The 23,422-nt window shown below is 45.7% G+C and overlaps 1 pseudogene; it reads right to left on the reverse strand.

Annotated features, from left to right (window-relative positions):
* LOC119271843 overlaps positions 1-23,422 on the reverse strand; it is a 46,430-nt pseudogene that overhangs the window by 8,170 nt on the left and 14,838 nt on the right.

Below are 23,422 nucleotides of genomic sequence, written 5' to 3' on the forward strand. Positions count from 1 at the left end.
CGCCTAAGAAGATTGCGGACAAGTTCATTTGTCAGTGCGGAGTTCTTGTGAAGGACCAACTCCCGATCTCCCTTCAAGAATGGAGAGACCAAGCAAAGCCACGTCCAGATCTTACTTTTGTCGACGACAGACAAAAAGTTCTGCTTTGGGAAACTCTTATGAAACATTTCACCCTACCAGATCATTTCACAGATGCAGAAGTGGAGAAAGTCAAGGACGCTGCTCTTAGGAAGATGGCGGTAGCATTGAACAACCATAAGAAACGTGTATGGGCCCAGTACGTGAAGGGAGGAAAGAAGACTCCAGTATTCAAGGGAACACTAGAGAAGCAAAGTGCTCATTGGGACGATTTCATGAAATTCAAGGAATCAGAATTATCTAAGGAACGATCGAGAATAAACAAGGCCAATGCCGCAAAAAAGGATAAGTTCCATAAGCTGGGGCCAGGTGGCTACGCGGTGGCAATGCCTAAGTGGGATAAGTCTGAGAAAGAGACGGAGGATGCAGGTGTCACTCCAGTTACATTGAGCTGGTCCCCTAGGTGCAGGACTTAGTTCTATGCGCATGGGGGGGGGGAGTTGGACCCGAAGACAGGCTTAGTTTCGAAGAAGGCATGTCTGAACGGAGCCGAAGATAAGATACTTGTTGCAATAGAAGAGGCTCGATCGGGGGTGTTCGAGCCCAATAGAGAGAATGACGAACTTACGCGTGCCCTGAGAAATCCTGAACACCCAGGAAGAACACGAGGCAAGGTGTCACAGCCTTAGCATTAGCCTTGCTTGTCATTGCATCATCATCTTGCATCATGTTTAAATTCCTTTTAAACTTGAAATGGGGATTGTTGAAACCCTAGCACCGGATCAAGTCAATAGGTTCAACCTAAAATAATCTTCAATGATTCCAAAATGCCTTTGAAAATGTTCATTATTTTTGTTAAAGGTGAAAACCTCTGCCAAAAATGATGCAAATATTTTTAGGCTATTCTGGATAATTGAACTAATTCATAAAGTATTTGAATTGGGGAATTTAATTGCTATAAATATTATTAAATGCTCCAGAAATTATGGAAATAGCTAAGGGCCTCTGAGAAAGTTCAGTTATTGCCCATAATTAATTTCAGGATTTATAGAAATGATTTGGTGTTTTTGCTAAATCAAAAACAAATTGCAAAATTAAAAAAACTGAAACAAATAATAAAAGAGAGGTAGAGAAGGCCACTGGGCCACCTACCTAACCTACCTGGCGGCCCAGCTGCGGCCCAGCACTGTTGGCCCAGCCTAGCAGGCGCCCCCACTGTCTTCAACCTCCTGCCAGTAGGCAGAAGGGCGTGTGGTCACCGCGCGCCGGCACGCGCCGGCCACCTCCTGCCTCCCTGCCTGTCTCCCCATCGCCCTGGCGTTGCCACGCACCCCCCCGAGACCCCTCTCTCCTCCCCCTCACCCGCTGCTCTCTCTCCCCTCCCCTGTCTTGCTCTCTTCCCCACCACCGAGCGTGCCCGCCGCCGCCGCTCGCTGCCACGGCGTCCACCGGCCACCCCTTGACCCCTCTCCGTCTCCGGGAGCTCCGCCATCGTCTACTACATCTCCTCGATGACGGAAGCAAGCCCGGATGCCCGGAAGCGTCGCCATCAAGCTTGTCCCCGCCGCCTCTGCCCGGAGATCGCCGCCGCCGTTCCGTCGTCACCAAGCCGTCCCCGAGCCCACTTAGCGTCTCATCCGACTCCTCGTGAGCTCCTCTTCCCCTCCCCTCACTCCGTGCACTCGATTTCGTCCCCTAGCTAGCTGCCCCGCCGGACCCGAGAGCTCACCACCGCCGGACCTCACACCGCCGTGGCCAGAGCCCATTTCTGTCGCTCTTGAGTACACGGACGTGCTCCTAGCATCTCTAGGGAGCTAACCCGCAGCCCATCCTGCTCTCTCGCGCACCGCAGCACCGCGCCCGCACGCACCCGAGCTCCGGCCGCCGCCGGCTCATTGCCACTGCCGTTGCACACCGCCCCAGCACCCGCAGCTGCCACCGTCCGACGCGCCTCATCGCGCTGGTCCCGCAGAACCCATCTGCATGACCTCTCGTCGCCGGAAACGGCCAGACGAGGACCTCCGCCGTGTCCTGCTTAGCGTCGGCGGCTAATCGCCGGTTAGCCGACGTGGACATCATTAGATTAGGGGCTAACTAACCCTATTAGTTTAACACTAGACACTGACAGTGGGACCCGCTTTGTTAGTTTACTGGATAACAAAAATAATTAGATTACTTAATAAGACCAGCAGGACCCACGCGTCAGAATTGACCTGCTGACGTGGCCGTTGACCAGGCCCACATGTCAGCGACTCTAACCAGTCCTGTGTTACTGACTAGTGGGCTCCACTGGTCAGGTTTGACCTGGATGGCCCCTGTTGACCTGCTGAGGTCAGCATGACAATATGCTGATGCAATAATGTAATTTCTGGATTTATTTCTATTCAGGAAATTCCAGAAAGTAGCCAAAACTTCTAAAATTCATAGAAAATTATCTATAACTCAGAATGAAATAAATTATATATGAAAAATTATCAGAAAAATTCAAGGAATCTGTTTATGGCATTTGCATGCATGTTTGAACAACCTAGGGTTGCTGTACAGGGCAATTTGCATAATTGACATTTAAATAAGCTAGCACATATGGAGTTTGAATTTGAACCCTTGGTTCAAACCAACTTCATTTAATATGATTGCTAGTTGCATTACCTCAATCAACAGCATATTGCCATGACATTATCATGCATCATAATTGTTGCATTTTATTGATTGTGTTCCTCTTTGTTTGCCGGTATTTGCCCCCTCTCGATAGACGTGGTTCCGACGATGAGTTCGATGACACCGATGAAGAACTATACTATCTTCAGAAGTGCCAGGCAAGGAAAACCCCCTTGTTCATTCCGATACAATCCCACTCTCTCGCTCCTGCTCTCTTTTACTGCATTAGGACAACAACGATTCAACTGTTACTTGCTGCGGTAGTTGAACCCTTATCCTCTGCATGATCTGTCATTGCCACAGTATAGATGAAACCCACTAGCATGAGTAGGAGTTGTTTGAGCCCTGACGTGCCTACTCATTCATGCTTGTTTGTCGTGCCTGCTATTGCTTAGAGTTGTCTCAGGTCTGATTCATCGGGGATGAATTGGAATAGTGATGAACATGTCCTACTGTGTGTGAGCTAAGTGTGTGAACACGATTTGGTAAAGGTAGCGGTGAGAGGCCATGTAGGAGTACATGGTGGGTTGTCTCATTGAAACCGTTCTTAGGAACTGAGTTCTGTGTTTGTGATCCATGACCAGCTACTACCATGCATTGGGCCCGAAACCAATGGACCCTCTCGACTTATTAACTGCCCTTATCCTCTGCCCAGGAGTTGCAACTAGTTTCTACTGTTTGTAGGATATGTGTTGGCGGCCGTCCATAGCGTTGACCCTAGGGGTGGGCTATGATGCGGTAGATACACCGTGGCACGGTGTACCGGGCGCCCGTTTGGTGTCTCGGGAACCCTGTACACATTGTTTGGGGCTGTGAGAGAAACTCCGGCCGGATCTCCTCGCGGATGGAACCCGAATAGGCGATAAACCTGGACTAGAGACTTGTGTGGTTAGTCAGGTCGTGGCCGACTCCCTCGCCAGGCTTCCGCTTGAAGGTTGCCGAGATACATGACGTGTACATGGTGGTAAGTGGCGAGAGCGTGTGTGAAGAGGTACACCCCTGTAGGGTTATAAATGATGTATTCGAATAGCCATGTCCGTGGTAAAGGACTTCTGGGTTGCCTATAACAGTTCATAGACAAGTGGAAGTGGATACTCTAAAACCCGCAAGATAAGTGTGAGTGCTATGGATGGCCTTCTCGTAGGGAGACGGGAGCGGATCCATAGTGGTGTATTGAATGGTGAATATGTGGACTCGTGTGCGCCACCTCAAAAGAGTTACTTGGAGTCGTAGTTCAAGTTAGCCACTGAGTCAAAGCTGGCTTGCTGCAGTCAAACTCCACCACCCCCCTTGTTGATACTGATGCATATGTAGCTAGTTCGGATGTAAGTCTTGCTGAGTACCTTTGTACTCACGTTTGCTTAATTTATGTTTTGCAGAGAGACTTTAGTCTCGCTAGTAGTTCCGTGTGGACTTCGATGTTTAGCTTGCTGCCTCAGCTACGATCTTGTGCCCTCGGCAGGATCTGGTAGATAGTCAGGCTTCTCAGCCTTTTCATTTGTAGATGTCTGTCCCCAGACATGTTAAGCTTCCGCATGTGCTTTGATTTGTATGCTATGATTGTTGGGTCATGAGACCCATGTTTGTAATATCTCGCTCCTCGGAGCCTAATGAATAAATACTTGAGTCGTAGAGTCTTGTTGTGATGCCATGTTGTATTTACACATATCGAGCATATTGTGTGTATGATTGAAATTCTTGGTATGTGTGGGATCCGACAATCTAGTCGTTTATCCTTGGCAGCCTCTCTTATGGGGAAATGTAGTCTAGTGCTTCCTTGAGCCATAGTAGTCCGCTACAGCCCGGTTCACCAGAGTCCTGCTAGCCCAGCACTACTGCTCAGGACACTTGACTGGCCGGCATGTGTTTCACTTTGTTCCTGTGTCTGTCCCTTCGGGGAAATGTCACACGGTGACATCCGGAGTCCTGCCTAGCCTGCTACAGCCCGGTTTACCAGAGTCCTGTTAGCCTAGTGCTACAGCCCGAATTCACACACTGCTGACCGACATGCTCGAAGTTGATTCATGTATGCCTGTCTCCATGGGTTAGTGCCGCTTTGGGTTCACGACTAGCCATGTCGGCCCGGGTTCTCCGTCATATGGATGCTAGCGACACTATCATATACGTGAGCCAAAAGGCGCAAACGGCCCCGGGCCATGGTAAGGCGACACCCGTGGGAATACCGTGCGTGAGGCCGCAAGGTGATATGAGGTGTTACCAGCTAGACCGATGTGACTTGGAATCGGGGTCCTGACAGCTTTGGTATCAGAGCCTGACTGCTTGTAGGATTAGCAAGCCAACTAGTCGAAGTCGTGTCTAGAAATGCTTTAGTTATATAAGGGAATTGATTGTGGAAGGGAACGTAAGGCTCTTTTTACTCCTTATACCTTATGCCTTCTGATCTGAGTCACCCTCTTCTTTTCTGCGAGGGTTAAGAACTAGGCTTCTCTTCTATCTCTCAGGATGACATGTTACTAAACCGTAGTTGCCTAGGATTGTTGAGTTCAAGCCTCAGTTCAGTTCTTACTACTTCCATATGTCATAGCTGACCTCAGAACTTTGATATGATGTTGTTGAGTGGTTATGCCACCATTTTGCAGAATGTCTCAAATATTTTTGAGCATTTACAGCCGTTATGCTGTCCGCGTCATCCAGGTATCTAAATAGTCTGATGCATTTGCAAATCCTTTCTTTCCATTTCTGATATCCTTTGGGCCAGATTAACCACACTAATCGGTGAGTTGAGGCACTCTGTTGCCTCGACATATAGGTTGGAGCTAGTATTATGACCCTAGGTGTCTTAGAGGATCACCTAGTAATCTAGCCATGTCTTGTGTTCCCAGTATGATGATTCTGGCCATCATTCTCGAAAGCATCCCGTGATGCCATTTAGTTAGTAGGTATTCTATTCCTAGGTTTTTGAACCCGAGATTCACCCTACTTCATGTTGTTAGTATTTGCTAGTTCCCTTAAGATATTAGTAACCTTTGCGATTGTCCTTGAGGTCCGTGGTATTTCCTTCTTCCAAATACCATGAACCATTAAGGCGGAAGTTCTTTGAACCAAAAGATCACCATTAGTGTACTCCTGAGGAGTTCTCCATTCATAATTGTGATTCTGCCAGTTCTACCTTTCTGCATGGGTTATCCAGAAGAAATGTTGAGCTTGCTCGACATACTAATCTATGGATCCACAACTCAGAAAGATATATGTTCCTTTGAGTCGTTCCTCTTTAGTTGTTTCCTGACCTTTGTCTATCAATTGATAGTCAAGAGTATGTGTGCATTAGTGTTCATCGATGCCTATTATTCTTGTGGTCCGTCAAGCCATTCTATTCCGGAATGACTAGGAGAAACAAACTCCACTACCTCGTCCACTTCTAGGATTGGGTCAACGTAGTTGTATTTCACGGATTAAAATGCCAATCCAGCTTTTGCTCTGTTCTACCTTGGAGCATTACCATATTATGTCAAGAATGTCATGGGAATTGCACATCGTCTTATGAATTCTTGATACATTGATACTTCTCGGTCCCGTGTTGTCGCAACCGGAATGCCGGCAAGTGAACCATGATGTGTGAAATCAATACTCCTAGCAACTAGTTGCTAGGTAGCTAATGGACAATAATTTCTTTCTTAGTGTGTTGGTTATTGAATCATCATCCTAAGATTGATCGTGCTACCTAGTCCAATTTTCCTGGTGCACTCTTCGATCAATGAGTTAGGATTGTGTCAGTCCCTCGCTCTCTTGATCATATTGTCTTGCTCTGAAAAGCAAGATTGTTCCCGAGCTTAGAAACATATCGGTGGTTCATGATTTTCTGAATATTTCCTTGGAAGTATCACCAGGTTGCCCCCTAACTGTTATGTTGAGCTCGTGATCAAGTTGGTTTCTTGTAAACCACCCCTTCTCCAAGAATCTGTGTTGGATACCCTGAGCTAGTTGGTTAAGCTGAACAACAACTTGGAGAGTTGGAAGATGAAAGCTTGTCCAGCTCAGTTCATTCCAAGGGATATCCTTGTGTGTGTGTGTGTGTGTGTGTGTGTGTTGAAGAAAGATGATATTTTCATCGATTGTTCCTCGGGATCGGTTGTTGAATCTATCGTCTTGTCCAAATCTTGATTTGAGTGTGGGCTATCATCAAGTCAAATAAGAACCAACGATGTTCATAATGTTGTCTTACTCGTGGGTTTCCTCGAGCATACACCGTTATATCTTTTTGCATCTGACCAATGCTATCACCTTGTTCACATAATTATGGAATTCCATCTTCACGAAAATCTGGATGACCTGTTGTTGAGCCCATCGACAATATTTTCATCTTATCCATGATTCATGTTGAACATTAAGCTAGTGTTGGAAACTTTGAATGCATTTCTTCATGCTAGCTCATGAAGCATATGTTTGGTATAAGAAGTGACTTCCTCTAGTTCACATGCATTTGAAGCAAGTTGCCGCCATGAATTTGGAAAAGTTTGTTTCGCTTTCTCTGGAATCATTCCAAGTTAGTCATGCATACGTGCGAAGTATTCTGTGGTCTGGAGACTTGCAACCTTCATTCTATGTGAATCCCTAGCACACCAAGCCACTGATTGATTTGTTCAAGGAGAAGAAGTTTCTTATTAAGAGTTAGACTTATACAAGGACTTCGATATCCTCGATGATGGTTCCCACCTGAACTCGGTAGGATTTTATTATAAGACTACTATGTGGTCATGCTTGTTTGGGACAGCGTGTTCACATGTGTTTTTAGCAGAACCATCTCATGTTTTGGAGCATGCTACCGTAGTCTATTTCCCGAGAATCCTGCAACGTCATCTCATCGACTTGTGTTGCAAACTTTCGTTTTTCTCTCTGGACTTGATGAGTCTGGAATATCCTGACACCAACCAGATCTAAATCTCAGGCAGATATGATGGTTGGACCTTTTCCCAGGAATTATAATGTTGGTCTTTCTAAACCGGTAAGGTGGATGTCGTGGCCAACAGACCCAGACCTATCATTGTAGTATCTTGATTGAGGAAGTTGGTGTTGGGGAACGTAGCAGAAATTCAAAATTTTCCTACGTGTCACCAAGATCTATCTATGGAGAGACCAGCAACGAGTAGAAAGAGAGTGCATCTACATACCCTTGTAGATCGCTAAGAGGAAGCGTTCAAGTGAACGGGGTTGATGGAGTCGTACTCGTCGTGATTCAAATCACCGATGATCCTAGTGCCGAACGGACGGCACCTCCGCGTTCAACACACGTACAGCCCGGTGACGTATCCCACGCCTTGATCCAGCAAGGAGAGAGGGAGAGGTTGAGGAAGACTCCATCCAGCAGCAGCACAACGGTGTGGTGGTGGTGGAGGAGCGTGGCAATCCTGCAGGGCTTCGCCAAGCACCGCGAGAGAGGAGGAGCACTTGGGAGAGGGAGGGCTGCGCCAGGGGCAAGGGTGAAGCTCCCATGCGCCTCCCCACTATATATAGGGGTGGAGGGGGCTGGTTTCTTGCCCTCCAAGTCCATTGGGGCATTGGCAAAGGTGGGAGGAAAGAAATCCCATCATTTCCTTCCCCACCGATTGCTATCCCCCCTTTTTAGGGATCTTGATCTTATCCCTTTGGGATATGATCTTATTCCTTCTAAGGGGGGATCTTGGTGCGCCTTGACCAGGGGTGTGGGGCCTTCCCCCCACTACCCACGTTCATGTGGGCCCCCCCATGCAGGTGGGCCCCACTCCAGAACCTTCTAGAACCTTTCGGGTACAATACCGAAAAATCCCGAACATTTTCCGGTGGCCAAAATAGGACTTCCCATATATAAATCTTTACCTCCGGACCATTCCGGAACTCCTCGTGACGTCCGGGATCTCATCCGGGACTCCGAACAACATTCGGTAACCACATACAAACTTCCTTTATAACCCTAGCGTCATCGAACCTTAAGTGTGTAGACCCTACGGGTTCGGGAGACATGCAGACATGACCGAGACGTTCTCTGGTCAATAACCAACAGCGGGATCTGGATACCCATGATGGCTCCCACATGCTCCACGATGATCTCATCGGATGAACCACGATGTCAAGGACTTAATCAATCCCGTATTCAATTCCCTTTGTCTATCGGTATGTTACTTGCCCGAGACTCGATCGTCGGTATCCAATACCTTGTTCAATCTCGTTGCCGGCAAGTCACTTTACTCGTTCCGTAACACATCATCCCGTGATCAACTCTTTGGTCACATTGCGCATATGATGATGTCCTACCGAGTGGGCCCAGAGATACCTCTCCGTTTACACGGAGTGACAAATCCCAGTCTCGATCCACATAAAACAATAGATACTTTCGGAGATACCTGTAGTGCACCTTTATAGTCACCCAGTTACGTTGTGACGTTTGATACACCCAAAGCACTCCTACGGTATCCAGGAGTTACACGCTCTCATGGTCAAAGGAAGAGATACTTGACATTGGCAAAGCTCTAGCAAACGAACTACACGATCTTTGTGCTAGGCTTAGGATTGGGTCTAGTCCATCACATCATTCTCCTAATGATGTGATCCCGTTATCAACGACATCCAATGTCCATAGCCAGGAAACCATGACTATCTGTTGATCACAACGAGCTAGTCAACTAGAGGCTCACTGGGGACATATTGTGGTCTATGTATTCACACGTGTATTATGATTTCCGGATAATACAGTTATAGCATGAATAAAGGACAATTATCATGAACAAGGAAATATAATAATAACACTTTTATTATTGCCTCTAGGGCATATTTCCAACAGTCTCCCACTTGCACTAGAGTCAATAGTCTAGTTCACATCGCCATGTGATTAACACTCACAGGTCACATCGCCATGTGACTAATACCCAAGAGTTTTAGGTTTGATCATGTTGCTTGTGAGAGAGGTTTTAGTCAACAGGTCCGAACCTTTCAGATCCGTGTGTGCTTTACAAATCTCTATGTCATCTCCTAGATGTAGCTACCACGCTCTATTTGGAGCTATTCCAAATAACTGTTCTACTTGGAGCTATTCTAAATTGTTGCCCCATAATACGTATCCGGTATCTCTTCTTAGAGCTATCCGGATAGGTGTTAAGCTTGCATCGACGTAACCTTTACGACGAACTCTTTTACCACCTCCATAATCGAGAAAATTCCTTAGTCCACTAGTTACCAAGGATAACTTTGACCGCTGTCTGTGATCCATTCATGGATCACTCTTGTACCCCTTGACTGACTCATGGCAAGGCACACTTCAGGTGCGGTACTCAGCATGGCATACTGTAGAGCCTATGTCTTAAGCATAGGGGACGACCTTCGTCCTTTCTCTCTATTCTGCCGAGGTCGAGCATTAAGTCTTAACTTCGTACCTTACAACTCAGGCAAGAACTCCTTCTTTGACTGGTCCATCTTGAACACCTTCAAGATCATGTCAAGGTATGTGCTCATTTGAAAGTATTATTAAGCATTTTGATCTATCCTTATAGATCTTGATGCTCAATGTTCAAGTAGCTTAATCCAGGCTTTCCATTGAAAAACACTTTCAAAATAACCCTATATGCTTTCCAGAAATTCTACGTCATTTCTGATCAACAATATGTCAACAACATATACTCATCAGAAATTCTATAGTGCTCCCACTCACTTCTTTGGAAATACAAGTTTCTCATAAACTTTGTACAAACCCAAAATCTTTGATCATCATCAAAGCATACATTCCAACTCCGAGATGCTCACTCCAGTCCTTAGAAGGATTGCTGGAGCTTTGCATACTTATTAGCATCTTTCGGGATTGAAAAAACCTTCCTGGTTGTATCACATACAACCTTTCCTCAAGAAAATCGTCGAGGAAACAATGTTTTGACATCCTATCTGCAAGATTTCATAAATAATGCAGTAATCGCTAATATAATTCCAACAGACTCTTAGCATCGCTACGAGTGAGAAAATCTCATCGTAGTCAACTCCTTGAACTTGTCGGAAAACATCTTAACGACAAGTCAAGCTTTCTTAATGGTAATTCTTACCATCATTGTCTGTCTTCCTTTTAAAATCCATCCGTACTCATTTGCCTTACGACCATCGAGCCGTTCTGCCAAAGTCTTCACTTTGTTTTCATACATGGATCCTCTCTCGGATTTTATGGCCTCAAGCCATTTATCGGAATCCGGGCCCACCATCGCTTCTCCATAGCTCGTAGGCTCATTGTTGTCTAGCAACATGACTTCCAAGACAGGATTACGTACCACTCTCAAGTAGTACGCATCCTTGTCATCCTACGAGGTTTGGGAGTGACTTGATCTGAAGTTTCATGATCACTATCATAAGCTTCCACTTCAATTGGTGTAGGTGCCACGGGAACAACTTCCTGTGCCCTGCTACACACTGGTTGAAGTGATGGTTCAATAACCTCATCAAGTCTCCACCATCCTCCCACTCAATTCTTTCGAGAGAAACCTTTCCTCGAGAAAGGACCTGATTCAAGAAACAATCCTTTATTGCTTTTGGATCTGAGACAGGAGGTATACCCAACTGTTTTGGGTGTCCTATGAAGATGCATTTATCCGCTTTGGGTTCCAGCTTATCAGCCTGAAACTTTTTCACATAAGCGTCGTAGCCCCAAACTTTTAAGAAACGACAACTTAGGTTTCTCTAAACCATAATTCATACGGTGTCATCTCAACGGAATTACGCGGTGCCCTATTTAAAGTGAATGTGGTTGTCTCTAATGCCTAACCCATGAACGATAGTGGTAATTCGATAAGAGACATTATGGTATGGCAGTTATGATGTTCGGACACACCATCACACTATGGTGTTCCAGGCGGTATTAATTGCGAAACAATTTCCACAATGTCTTAATTGTGTGCCAAAACTCGTAACTCAGATACTCATCTCTATGATCTTATCATAGACATTTTATCCTCTTGTCACGATGATCTTCAACTTTACTCTGAAATTACTTGAACCATTCAATAATTCAGACTTGTGTTTCATCAAGTAAATATATTCAACATCTACTCGAATCATCTGTGAAGTAAGAACATAATGATATTCACTGCATGCCTCAGCACTCATTGGACTACACACATCAAAATGTGTTACTTCCAACTAGTTGCTATCTTGTTCCATCTTACTGAAACCGAGGCTTTTCAGTCATCTTGCCCATGTGGTATGATTTGCATATCTCAATTGATTCAAAATCAAGTGAGTTCAAACGGTCCATTTGCATGGAGTTTCTTCATGCATATATACCAATAGACATGGTTCGCATGTCTCAAACTTTTCAAAAATGAGTGAGTCCAAAGATCCATCAACATGGAGCTTCTTCATGCATTTTATACCGATATGACTTACGTGGCAGTGCCACAAATAGGTGGTACTATCATTACTATCTTTTGGCATGAACATGTGTATCACTACGATCGAGATTTCAATGAACCATTCATTTTAGGTGCAAGACCATTGAAGGTATTATTCAAATAAATAGAGTAACCATTATTCTCTTTAAATGAATAACCGTATTGCGATAGACATAATCCAATCATGTCTATGCTCAACGCAAACACCAAATCTCGATGGTAGAGGGAGCGTGCGATGCTTGATCATATCAACATTGGAAACACTTCCAACACATATCGTGAGCTCACCTTTAGCTAGTCTCCGTTTATGCCGTAGCTTTTATTTCGAGTTACTAACACTTAGCAACCGAACCGGTATCTTATACCCTGGTGCTACTAGGAGTACTAGTAAAGTACACATTAACATAATGTATATCCAATATACTTCTATCGACCTTGCCAGCCTTCTCATCTACCAAGTATCTAGGGTAATTCTGCTCTAGTGACTGTTCCCCTTATTACAGAAGCACTTAGTCTCGGGTTTGGGTTCAACCTTGGGTTTCTTCACTGGAGCAGCAGCTGATTTGCCGTTTCATGAAGTATCCCTTCTTGCCCTTGCCCTTCTTGAAACTAGTGGTTTCACCAACCATCAACAATTGATGCTCCTTCTTGATTTCTACTTTCGCGGTGTCAAACATCGTGAATACCTCAAGGATCATCTTATTTGTCCCTGATATGTTATAGTTCGTCACGAAGCTCTAGCAGCTCGGTGGCAATGACTTTGGAGAAACATCACTATCTCATTTGGAAGATCAACTCCCACTCAATTCAAGTGATTGTTGCACTCAGACAATCTGAGCACAAGCTCAACGATTGAGATTTTCTCCCTTAGTTTGCAGGCTAAGAGAATCGTCGGAGGTCTTATACCTCTTGACGTGAGCACGAGCCTGAAATCCCAATTTCAGCCCTCGAAACATCTCATATGTTCCGCGATGTTTCGAAAACATCTTTGGTGCCTCTACTTAAACCATTTAACTGAACTATCACGTAGTTATCAAAACGTGTATGTTCGATGTTCGAAACATCCACAAACGACGTTTGGGGTTCAACACATTGAGCGGTGCTTTAAGGACATAAGCTTTCTACTGTCCGCATAATCGCTACTGTCAACTTTCAACTATATTTTCTCTAGGAACATAACTAAAACAGTAGAACTATAGCATGAACTACGGCATAATTTGCAAAAGATCTTTTGACTATGTTCAGGATAATTAAGTTCATCTTATGAACTCCCACTCAGATAGACATCCCTCTAGTCATCTAAGTGATTACATGATCCGAGTCAACTAGGCCGTGTCCGATCATCACGTGAGACGGACTAGTCATCATCGGTGAACATCTTCATGTTGATCGTATCTACTATACGACTCATGCTCGACCTTTCGGTCTCCGTGTTCCGAGGCCATGTCTGCACATGCTAGGCTCGTCAAGTTAACCCTAAGTGTTTTCGCTGTGTAAAACTGTCTTACACCCGTTGTATGTGAACGTAAGAATCCATCACACCCGATCATCACGTGGTGCTTAGAAGCGACGAACTGTAGCAACGGTGCACCGTTAGGGGAGAACACTTCTTGAAATTTTGTAAGGGATCATCTTATTTACTACCGTCGTCCTAAGTAAACAAGATGCATAAACATGATAAACATCACATGCAATCAAATAGTGACATGATATGGCCAATATCATTTTTGCTCCTTTTGATCTTCATCTTCGGGGCTCCATGATCATCATCGTCACCGGCATGACACCATGATCTCCATCATCATGATCTCCATCGTCGTGTCTTCATGAAGTTGTCACGCCAACGACTACTTCTACTTCTATGGCTAACGCGTTTAGCAATAAAGTAAAGTAATTTACAGGGCGTTGTTAAATGACACGCAGGTCATACAATAAATAAAGACAACTCCTATGGCTCCTGCCGGTTGTCATACTCATCGACATGCAAGTCGTGAATCCTATTACAAGAACATGATCAATCTCATACATCACATATCATTCATCACATTCTTCTTGGCCATATCACATCACAAAGCATACCCTGCAAAAACAAGTTAGACGTCCTCTAATTGTTGTTTGCATGTTTTACGTGGCTGCTATGGGTTTCTAGCAAGAACGTTTCTTACCTACGCAAAACCACAACGTGATATGCCAATTGCTATTTACCCTTCATAAGGACCCTTTTCATCGAATCCGATCCGACTAAAGTGGGAGAGACTGGCACCCGCTAGCCACCTTATGCACCAAGTGCATGTCAATCGGTGGAACCTGTCTCACGTAAGAGTACGTGTAAGGTCGGTCCGGGCCGCTTCATCCCACAATACCGTCGAAACAAGATTGGACTAGTAACGGTAAGCATATTGTACAACATCAACGCCCATAACTACTTTGTGTTCTACTCGTGCAAAGAATCTACGCAATAGACCTAGCTCTGATGCCACTGTTGGGGAACGTAGCAGAAATTCAAAATTTTCCTACGTGTCACCAAGATCTATCTATGGAGAGACCAGCAACGAGTAGAAAGAGAGTGCATCTACATACCCTTGTAGATCGCTAAGCGGAAGCGTTCAAGTGAACGGGGTTGATGGAGTCGTACTCGTCGTGATTCAAATCACCGATGATCCTAGTGCCGAACGGACGGCACCTCCGCGTTCAACACACGTACAGCCCGGTGACGTATCCCACGCCTTGATCCAGCAAGGAGAGAGGGAGAGGTTGAGGAAGACTCCATCCAGCAGCAGCACAACGGCGTGGTGGTGGTGGAGGAGCGTGGCAATCCTGCAGGGCTTCGCCAAGCACCGCGAGAGAGGAGGAGCACTTGGGAGAGGGAGGGCTGCGCCAGGGGCAAGGGTGAAGCTCCCATGCGCCTCCCCACTATATATAGGGGTGGAGGGGGCTGGTTTCTTGCCCTCCAAGTCCATTGGGGCGTTGGCAAAGGTGGGAGGAAAGAAATCCCATCATTTCCTTCCCCACCGATTGCTATCCCCCCTTTTTAGGGATCTTGATCTTATCCCTTTGGGATATGATCTTATTCCTTCTAAGGGGGGATCTTGGTGCGCCTTGACCAGGGGTGTGGGGCCTTCCCCCCACTACCCACGTTCATGTGGGTCCCCCCATGCAGGTGGGCCCCACTCCGGAACCTTCTAGAACCTTTCGGGTACAATACCGAAAAATCCCGAACATTTTCCGGTGGCCAAAATAGGACTTCCCATATATAAATCTTTACCTGCGGACCATTCCGGAACTCCTCGTGACGTCCGGGATCTCATCCGGGACTCCGAACAACATTCGGTAACCACATACAAACTTCCTTTATAGCCCTAGCGTCATCGAACCTTAAGTGTATAGACCCTACGGGTTCGGGAGACATGCAGACATGACCGAGACGTTCTCTGGTCAATAACCAACAGCGGGATCTGGATACCCATGATGGCTCCCACATGCTCCACGATGATCTCATCGGATGAACCACGATGTCAAGGACTTAATCAATCCCGTATTCAATTCCCTTTGTCTATCGGTATGTTACTTGCCCGAGACTCGATCGTCGGTATCCAATACCTTGTTCAATCTCGTTGCCGGCAAGTCACTTTACTCGTTCCGTAACACATCATCCCGTGATCAACTCCTTGGTCACATTGCGCATATGATGATGTCCTACCGAGTGGGCCCAGAGATATCTCTCCGTTTACACGGAGTGACAAATCCCAGTCTCGATCCACATAAAACAATAGATACTTTCGGAGATACCTGTAGTGCACCTTTATAGTCACCCAGTTACATTGTGACGTTTGATACACCCAAAGCACTCCTACGGTATCCAGGAGTTACACGCTCTCATGGTCAAAGGAAGAGATACTTGACATTGGCAAAGCTCTAGCAAACGAACTACACGATCTTTGTGCTAGGCTTAGGATTGGGTCTTGTCCATCACATCATTCTCCTAATGATGTGATCCCGTTATCAACGACATCCAATGTCCATAGCCAGGAAACCATGACTATCTGTTGATCACAACGAGCTAGTCAACTAGAGGCTCACTAGGGACATATTGTGGTCTATGTATTCACACGTGTATTATGATTTCCGGATAATACAGTTATAGCATGAATAAAGGACAATTATCATGAACAAGGAAATATAATAATAACACTTTTATTATTGCCTCTAGGGCATATTTCCAACAGTTGGCCACCTCCCCATAAGGATTTCGTAGGATTTACTCCAGTAGTTATTCCTTATGGATTCTTGTGCTCCCAAATCCGACCTTTTACTTGATGTTCTAGATACCAAACCATATCTATAAATGGGTTACGCTACCACATCAAGGAGAACATTAGAAGCGGAGTGCTAAATGTCTCTCGGTCGAACATCCAGATTTCGTTTCCTTGGCATCGCTACGGTGAAATCTGAGAAAGTGTTGTCCTCCTTTGTATCTGCATTAACCATCACTATTCATCATGGTAGTAGGATGTGTTGCCAGGATCCTCGGCACGGAGAACATATCCCCACGAGGTGGCGGACGTCATTGCTTTTACAAATCCCCCCGAGGCAACCTTCCATTGCAACCCGATTCCAGCGGGCTATGCTCGTGTCTTGGTTGATGAGGTGGTGGACCAATATTCGGGGCTAGAGCTTGACATTCCTGGAGGTGACGAGGAGCACACACTGGGAGAGGCCAAACATCGTATCATCCTATGGAGAAAGGATTGCATCATGTTTTGAAGGCCACCGACACCGCGTCAGTCGACTCCTCGTCGAAGTCCGCCACCGAGTCAGCAGACTCCCGCTCCTCCAAGTCCAGCAATGCGTCAGGCCACTCCTCCTCCTCCAAGTCCGGCAAAGCGTCAGGCCACTCCTCCTCCAAGTCCGACACAGCGCCAGACCACTCCTCCTCCAAGTCCGGCACAACTTCAGGCCACTCCTCCTCCAAGTCCGACACAACTTCAGGCCACTCCTCCTCCTCCAACTCAGCCACGTCAGTCGTCTCCGCCGCCTCAGCAATCACGGAAGTGAGCCGCCGCAGCTATGGTGCGTAGCGGTACAAGTCGAGGTAGTACGGGAGGTACAGGCGGAGGCAAGCAATTTCAATATGGTCCAAGCCTCGCGCCTCTTCCGCAGAGGCCTTATGACATGTCCGAGGAGGAAAACACAGCCATAGTGAAGGCCCATGTGGAAGCCCATTTTGCACCGAAACCGCCACCGCCGCCAAGGGAGAAAGTGCTTGAGGAAAAGAATGACCACTTCATTCGTATGGCTAGAGCACCAGCTCCCAAGCTTGTTGACACAGACTATGAGAGCCACCTCAGGATGTTAACTCGAGCACGTCTACAGAACGAGGCAAGCTCGAGCTCGAGCAAATCAGCTGGCAAAAGGAGCGGTAAAACCGTTCCCCAGCTGGGAGAACAGGCGGCGCAATCAATCCCCCGCTGTGCCAACAACACATGAGAGTACGCGCGCCCAATATTATTGTGGGCAAACCGTTAACGTTCTCGGGCTGGGCGATGTGGTAATAACCGAGGAGCATATTGAGCAGGCTGAAAGGCTCATGATCACCGTTGGACAACTCCTCGATATCGAGCCCATGTCTCCGCTTAGAGAGGAGGAAATAAAACGGAAATATGTTCGGAGTCAACCTCTGGTCGAGCCAGACGAGGTCAAGAAGCTCCCAATGAGAATGTATGAATTGCATCAATGGTACATGAACATTACCAAGATTTCTAATCGAGAGTCCCTCATGGTGATTGTCAAGAAGGATCATTACTTCCATGAGAAAGCTGTGTCCGTTGAGTATTCAGAACTATTTCTGTTATACAATCAAGACGCACTCGACAAATCTATCCTCAGTTGCTATTGTGTGTAAGTGATTTCTTTATGTAATTTAAGTCTCAAGCTAGCTGTAGTGATCATTTTGATCAATCATTACCTGTAATTATCCTCAATATATTCTTTTCTATGGTATTATGCAGGATGAAGATGTATGAAATGAAAAAAGGTGCACGCTATGGCATTGGGTTCATTGACCTAAATACCATTAATGAATACACATGGAAATTAGATACATATTATCGAGCAAGTGTAGAGGAAAGCATGCTAGAGTTCTTCAAGCGCCTCAAATACAATGACGATATACTACTTCCTTACAACTTCCTGTGAGTCACACTGTCTTGTACTACAAATTCTATTTTTGCTTACTAGCTAGCTACATGTTTTTTCTTACATATATATGCCCGCTTAACTAAGACATGCAAATGTGTGTGCATGTAGTTTTCACTGAATCTTGTTAATCGTTAAAGTTGATGAAGGAACAGTTGAAGTACTAGACTCACTACTTAAGAAACAAAGTGACTACACCATCGTGAAGGGGATAGTAAACAGGTAATTTCAATCATTATTAACTATATCTCGGCCTATTTAATTAGTTCGTCATTTCCTGGTAACAACTATTTAATAACTCCTTTATTCATTTTCTTTGTCGGCGGGCAGGGCTTGGGCAAAGTTCATCAACGTCACTCCAGGCCAATGGAAACAAAACCTGAAATGGTATCGACCCAAGGTAAGTAATTAAGTAGTACTAGCTAGCTAGCTGCCATCTCTTTAATTATCATGCTTGATTAATTGTTATCTGATCAAATTCGTTTCTCGTAAAGGCCCTGAACCAGGCGCTGGGGAATAATCTGTGTGGATACTACGTTTACGAGAATATTCGCATGATGGCGTCCGAAAGGAGCAGATCTCAAAGACAGGACTAGGTACGTTTGTGAGAACACTATTCACAATTTTTACATCATTATCAATATCTAGTCACACAACTAATACACATGCATATTGATATCCTTCTTAACAGTTCAGAGAGGTGCGGGACAAGCTCCTACCAACGGAGCGCATAAAAGCAATTAGAGAGGAAATAGCGGGATTTTTGCTCGACCAGGTCATAGATACGAACGGAGAATACTATTACCCGCTACCGTCCCCATGAACCACTTCCAATTGTCATCGTGCTCCGAAGGCACCAATTAGACTAATTCCACGGGCTCCGAAGGCACCAATTAGAAGAAATTGTATATAGCTAGCTAATTGTATATATATATATATATATATATATATATATATATATATACATGTGTGTATGTGTGAATTAATGGTGGTTGTGAGACATTCGATGATATATATATATGATCGGTTCTACTCGAAATTCTATTTATATATATGCATAACGTGTACAATATGTCGTATCGTAAAATACCAGGAAACGAAAAAGAATTAAATGGAAAACACAAAATTAAATGAAAAATAAATGATCATAAACCCAAAACCCCCCAACCTTTTAATACCGGTTGGTGTCACCAACCGGTACTAAAGGGCTCCCTGCCCCGGAGCTGGCTCGTGGCACGTGGTTGCCCTTTAGCACCGGTTCGTGCGGAACCGGTACTAAAGGGAGGGGCCTTTAGTCCCCACACTTTAGTGCCGGTTACTGAACCGGTGCTATAGCCCGGTTCTGCACTAGTGCAAATGAGCAATTCTTTTTGTGCACTCTTCGTGAAGATAAGACAGGCCCTTAGCTACGCGAGTTATAATCTTGCACCGCGTGCTCCAATCTAAAAAAGGGGCATCATTGTCATGTCGACAGTAGATCCATTTGTCCAAGGATCCTTTGGGCATGTAGTCATATACCTAGAGCCTATGGGATTTCTCTGCACAGAAACCTATCAATCTCACCAGATGAATATGGTGAATGCTGCCAATTGTCTGAACCTCTGCCGAAAATTAACTTTTGCCCTGACCAGTTTGATCCAAACGTTTTCCTACAATCCTTTGACACCAAATTGTCCCTTGAAAATAGACCCAAATCCTCCTTCCCCGAGCTTGTCTGCGAATTGCTCGGTTGCTGCTTTTAGCTGTTGAAATGTGAACCTCATTGGTGTTCCTTGTAGCTCCCCAAACTCTTCCTCTTCTTCCATCACATTCTGTCGTTGTGTTCTTCGTTTACATATAAAGAAGATGCTGAGGAACATGATGGTGAACAAAATGAAGCCGCCTACAGGAGCTAGAATTGCAACAACTATTCTTACGAAGGCAGATTTCAGTTTCATGCTTGCTGGCCCGATAGCTGCAGGCAGAGTACCTGGGGTCGGGGGTGTTACATCCGTTAGACTTAATCTTGATTCCTTGTATCTGCATGTTTGAGTTTTGCATATAGTTTAGTCTAGGAGTAGAAAGTCCTGCTAAGTTTCAGCGAAGGTGTGACGGGGAGGCGAGATGCCGCGCTGCCGTGCGATACGGTGAGTATGGCGAGATATCGAGGCGGTGTGAAGCCGTAGCGCTGCGTGAAGCGGCAAGTCGCGCAAGGGGCTGGAGCATGACAGGTTGAGCTGGGTGATCCGGTATGCTCTTGTCCGGTTGTTAGATGCATGCGTACGGATGCTAGCCATGTGACTTGGTTGGTTTGTTAGCCTGCATGACTGGCTAGGTAGCAGATGGAAGCCTGGCGGAAGTGCTGGACTTACGTGCATGTAGATATATATTTGTTAGTTGCATGCATGAGCCGTTAGCTACACAGCTGCGTCTTGTTGACCTTGGAGAGATTCCAGGAGATGTAGTGCGTGGAGTTTGTTGGGTTAGTGGCGTAGTAGATGGATTAGTGGGTTAGTGGCCAGAGAGTGCCGGCTAGTTTTTTTTTGCAATCAATTCAGAGAGCTTTATTCAAACAAGAGCATTCCTTGGACAGTCAACCATAAGACTTGTCACAAGGAAGTTGGGAGTCTCATCAAGCCAGCTTTCCATTACATGCAATGTGCAAGCACGCTTAACACATAGACGAGCCGGAACATTTGCTGACCGATTTACATGTTGAACAACAAAAAGAGAAAAATCACGAGCTAGCTCTACAATCTGAACTAAGATAGGTGCCACAATAGATCTCGAATTGTGGCGAGAATTCCAGAGATCAACCATCTCCATGCAGTCTACTTCCATTATCACATGTGTGAAGCTTCGAAGTCTTGCAAACAACACCCCGTCACGAAGTGCATAAGCTTCAGCCAAGAGGGGATTGGTGATTCCCATGTATGGTTTACACCAAGCTCCTAACATCTTGGTTGTCGAACGAGCCACACCACCTGCACCTCCAGTGCTTGTGTCGAAGTCAATGGCGCCATCTGTGGTGATAGAAATGTGATCAAACTCAGGTGGCCGCCACCCATGCCTGGCCATGGTCATAGTAAGATTCCGAGGAAGATCTAGAATGGCGAGAGCCTCTCTCGTCAGACGCATTGATGTTGCCGGATCTGTTCCTTCCTCATTGTGTTTGATTTTGTTGCGGAAGTGCCAAATGGCCCACATGATCGTAATGATCAGTGGCCTGTCCTTCTCTGAGAAACGATCATGACATAATATATCCCTCGCCCAAGAGTCTGGATGGAGCTGAGGTAGATGTAGATCAAACCATGACCGAGCCTCGTGCCAGAACCTCTTCGCATGTGAACAGTACATCAAATCATGTTGGAGGTCTTCATCTCTAGCTAAGCAGATATTGCATCTGCTATTCTCACTTATATGTCGCCTCTTGAGTGTGTGCTCATCTGGAAGAATGTCGCGGATAACTCTCCACCAGAACACCCTCACCTTCGGGACAACATTGAGCTTCCAAAGTGCAGACCACAACTGTTGATCATCCCGTGAAGTACCGGTATCCGTCCATTCCTCTAGAGCTAAACGCTCTTTCTGAGTCATAAGAGCACGGTACGCCGTCATGACAGTATAGTTGCCTGACTTATCGAGCGCCCAAGCGAGAAAATCTTCACCACCGCCTTGCCTCAATGGAATATTAAGAATGGCCTAGGCATTTGGCGCAATGAAATTGTCTCGGACCACCTGCTGTCGCCATGACCAGTTATCACTATCTATCATATCAGAGACCTTGTCGAGTGTGGTAGGCGATGGTTGCAGCAGTGGCATCATGGAGATGGTTCCCGGAATCCATCTGTCAGTCCATATAGAAGTGGATGTGCCATCTCCAATTCTTTTGACCAAACCGGCTTGGAGAGATTCCTTGCCCGCCATAATCGCCCGCCATGTCTTGGAAGCTGACTTGGGCAGCGTAGCATCCATGAAATCAACTTCCAGGGAATACCGTCCTTTTAGCACCCTTGAGCACAATGTATCCGACTGTGTGAGCAGCCTCCACCCTTGTTTGCCCAACATAGCTAGATTAAACTGGTGCATGTCCCTGAAGCCCATGCCCCCTTTGCACTTTGGCGTCGTCAATTGTTCCCATGAGACCCAATGCATTGCCTTCCTGTCAAGAGAGCTGCTCCAAAAAAATTTGCCATTGGGGAGGTAACACTCTTGCATACCTTCTTGGTTAGAAGAAAAGTGCTCATACTAAACATTGATATGGATTGCACCACTGATTTCATCAATGTTTCTCTGCCTGCACATGCCAATAAACGTTCAGACCACCCTTTCATCTTCCCTCGAGCCCTGTCACCAATGCGGTCGAAAGTTTCACTTGGGATGCGCCCCACAGCAGTAGGAAGACCCAGGTACCGTTCGCTAAAGGCCTCAACTTGAATGTCCAGCATCACCTTGATTGTTTGCCGCACCGAATCAGGGGTGTTTGTACTGAAGTAAATTGTGCTTTTGTCTCTATTAACCCTCTGTCCGGAGGCATTGCCATAAATCTCCAAAATCGTATTCAATCTGTCCGCGCTTTGTCCACTTGCACTGATGAATATAAGACTGTCATCTGCAAACAATAAATGACTGACCCAAGGTGATCTGAAGCTAGCTCTGATCCCCCTGTCAATATATCCCCCATCATATGACTTGATCAAGGAAGATAAGCCCTCTGGACAAATTAGAAATAAATATGGTGATACGGGATCTCCCTGCAGCAAACCTTTTGAAGGGGTGAAAAAAGGAAGAAGCTCCCCATTGACCCGAATCGAGAATCTGAGAGAAGATACACACTTCATAATGAGTCTAGTAAAACTCATAGAGAAACCCAATCTCAACATGATGGCCTCCAGGTAGTGCCATTTGACTCTATCATACGCTTTCATCATGTCAAGCTTGACAGCACAGGAATAATTCTTCCCATTCTTCCTCCACTTCATTGTGTGCACACTTTCATATGCAACTAACACAGTGTCGGTGATCAAGCATCCAGGAACAAAGGCACTCTGTTCTTCACTAATAATTTCATCCATAATACTCTGCATGCGATTAGTGATTGCCTTGGCAGCAATCTTATACAGAACCGGATAGAGAGCTATAGGGCGGTATTGAAG

The sequence above is a fragment of the Triticum dicoccoides genome, chromosome 3A (assembly GCF_002162155.2).
Source record: "Triticum dicoccoides isolate Atlit2015 ecotype Zavitan chromosome 3A, WEW_v2.0, whole genome shotgun sequence".
Classification (NCBI taxonomy): Eukaryota; Viridiplantae; Streptophyta; class Magnoliopsida; order Poales; family Poaceae; genus Triticum; species Triticum dicoccoides.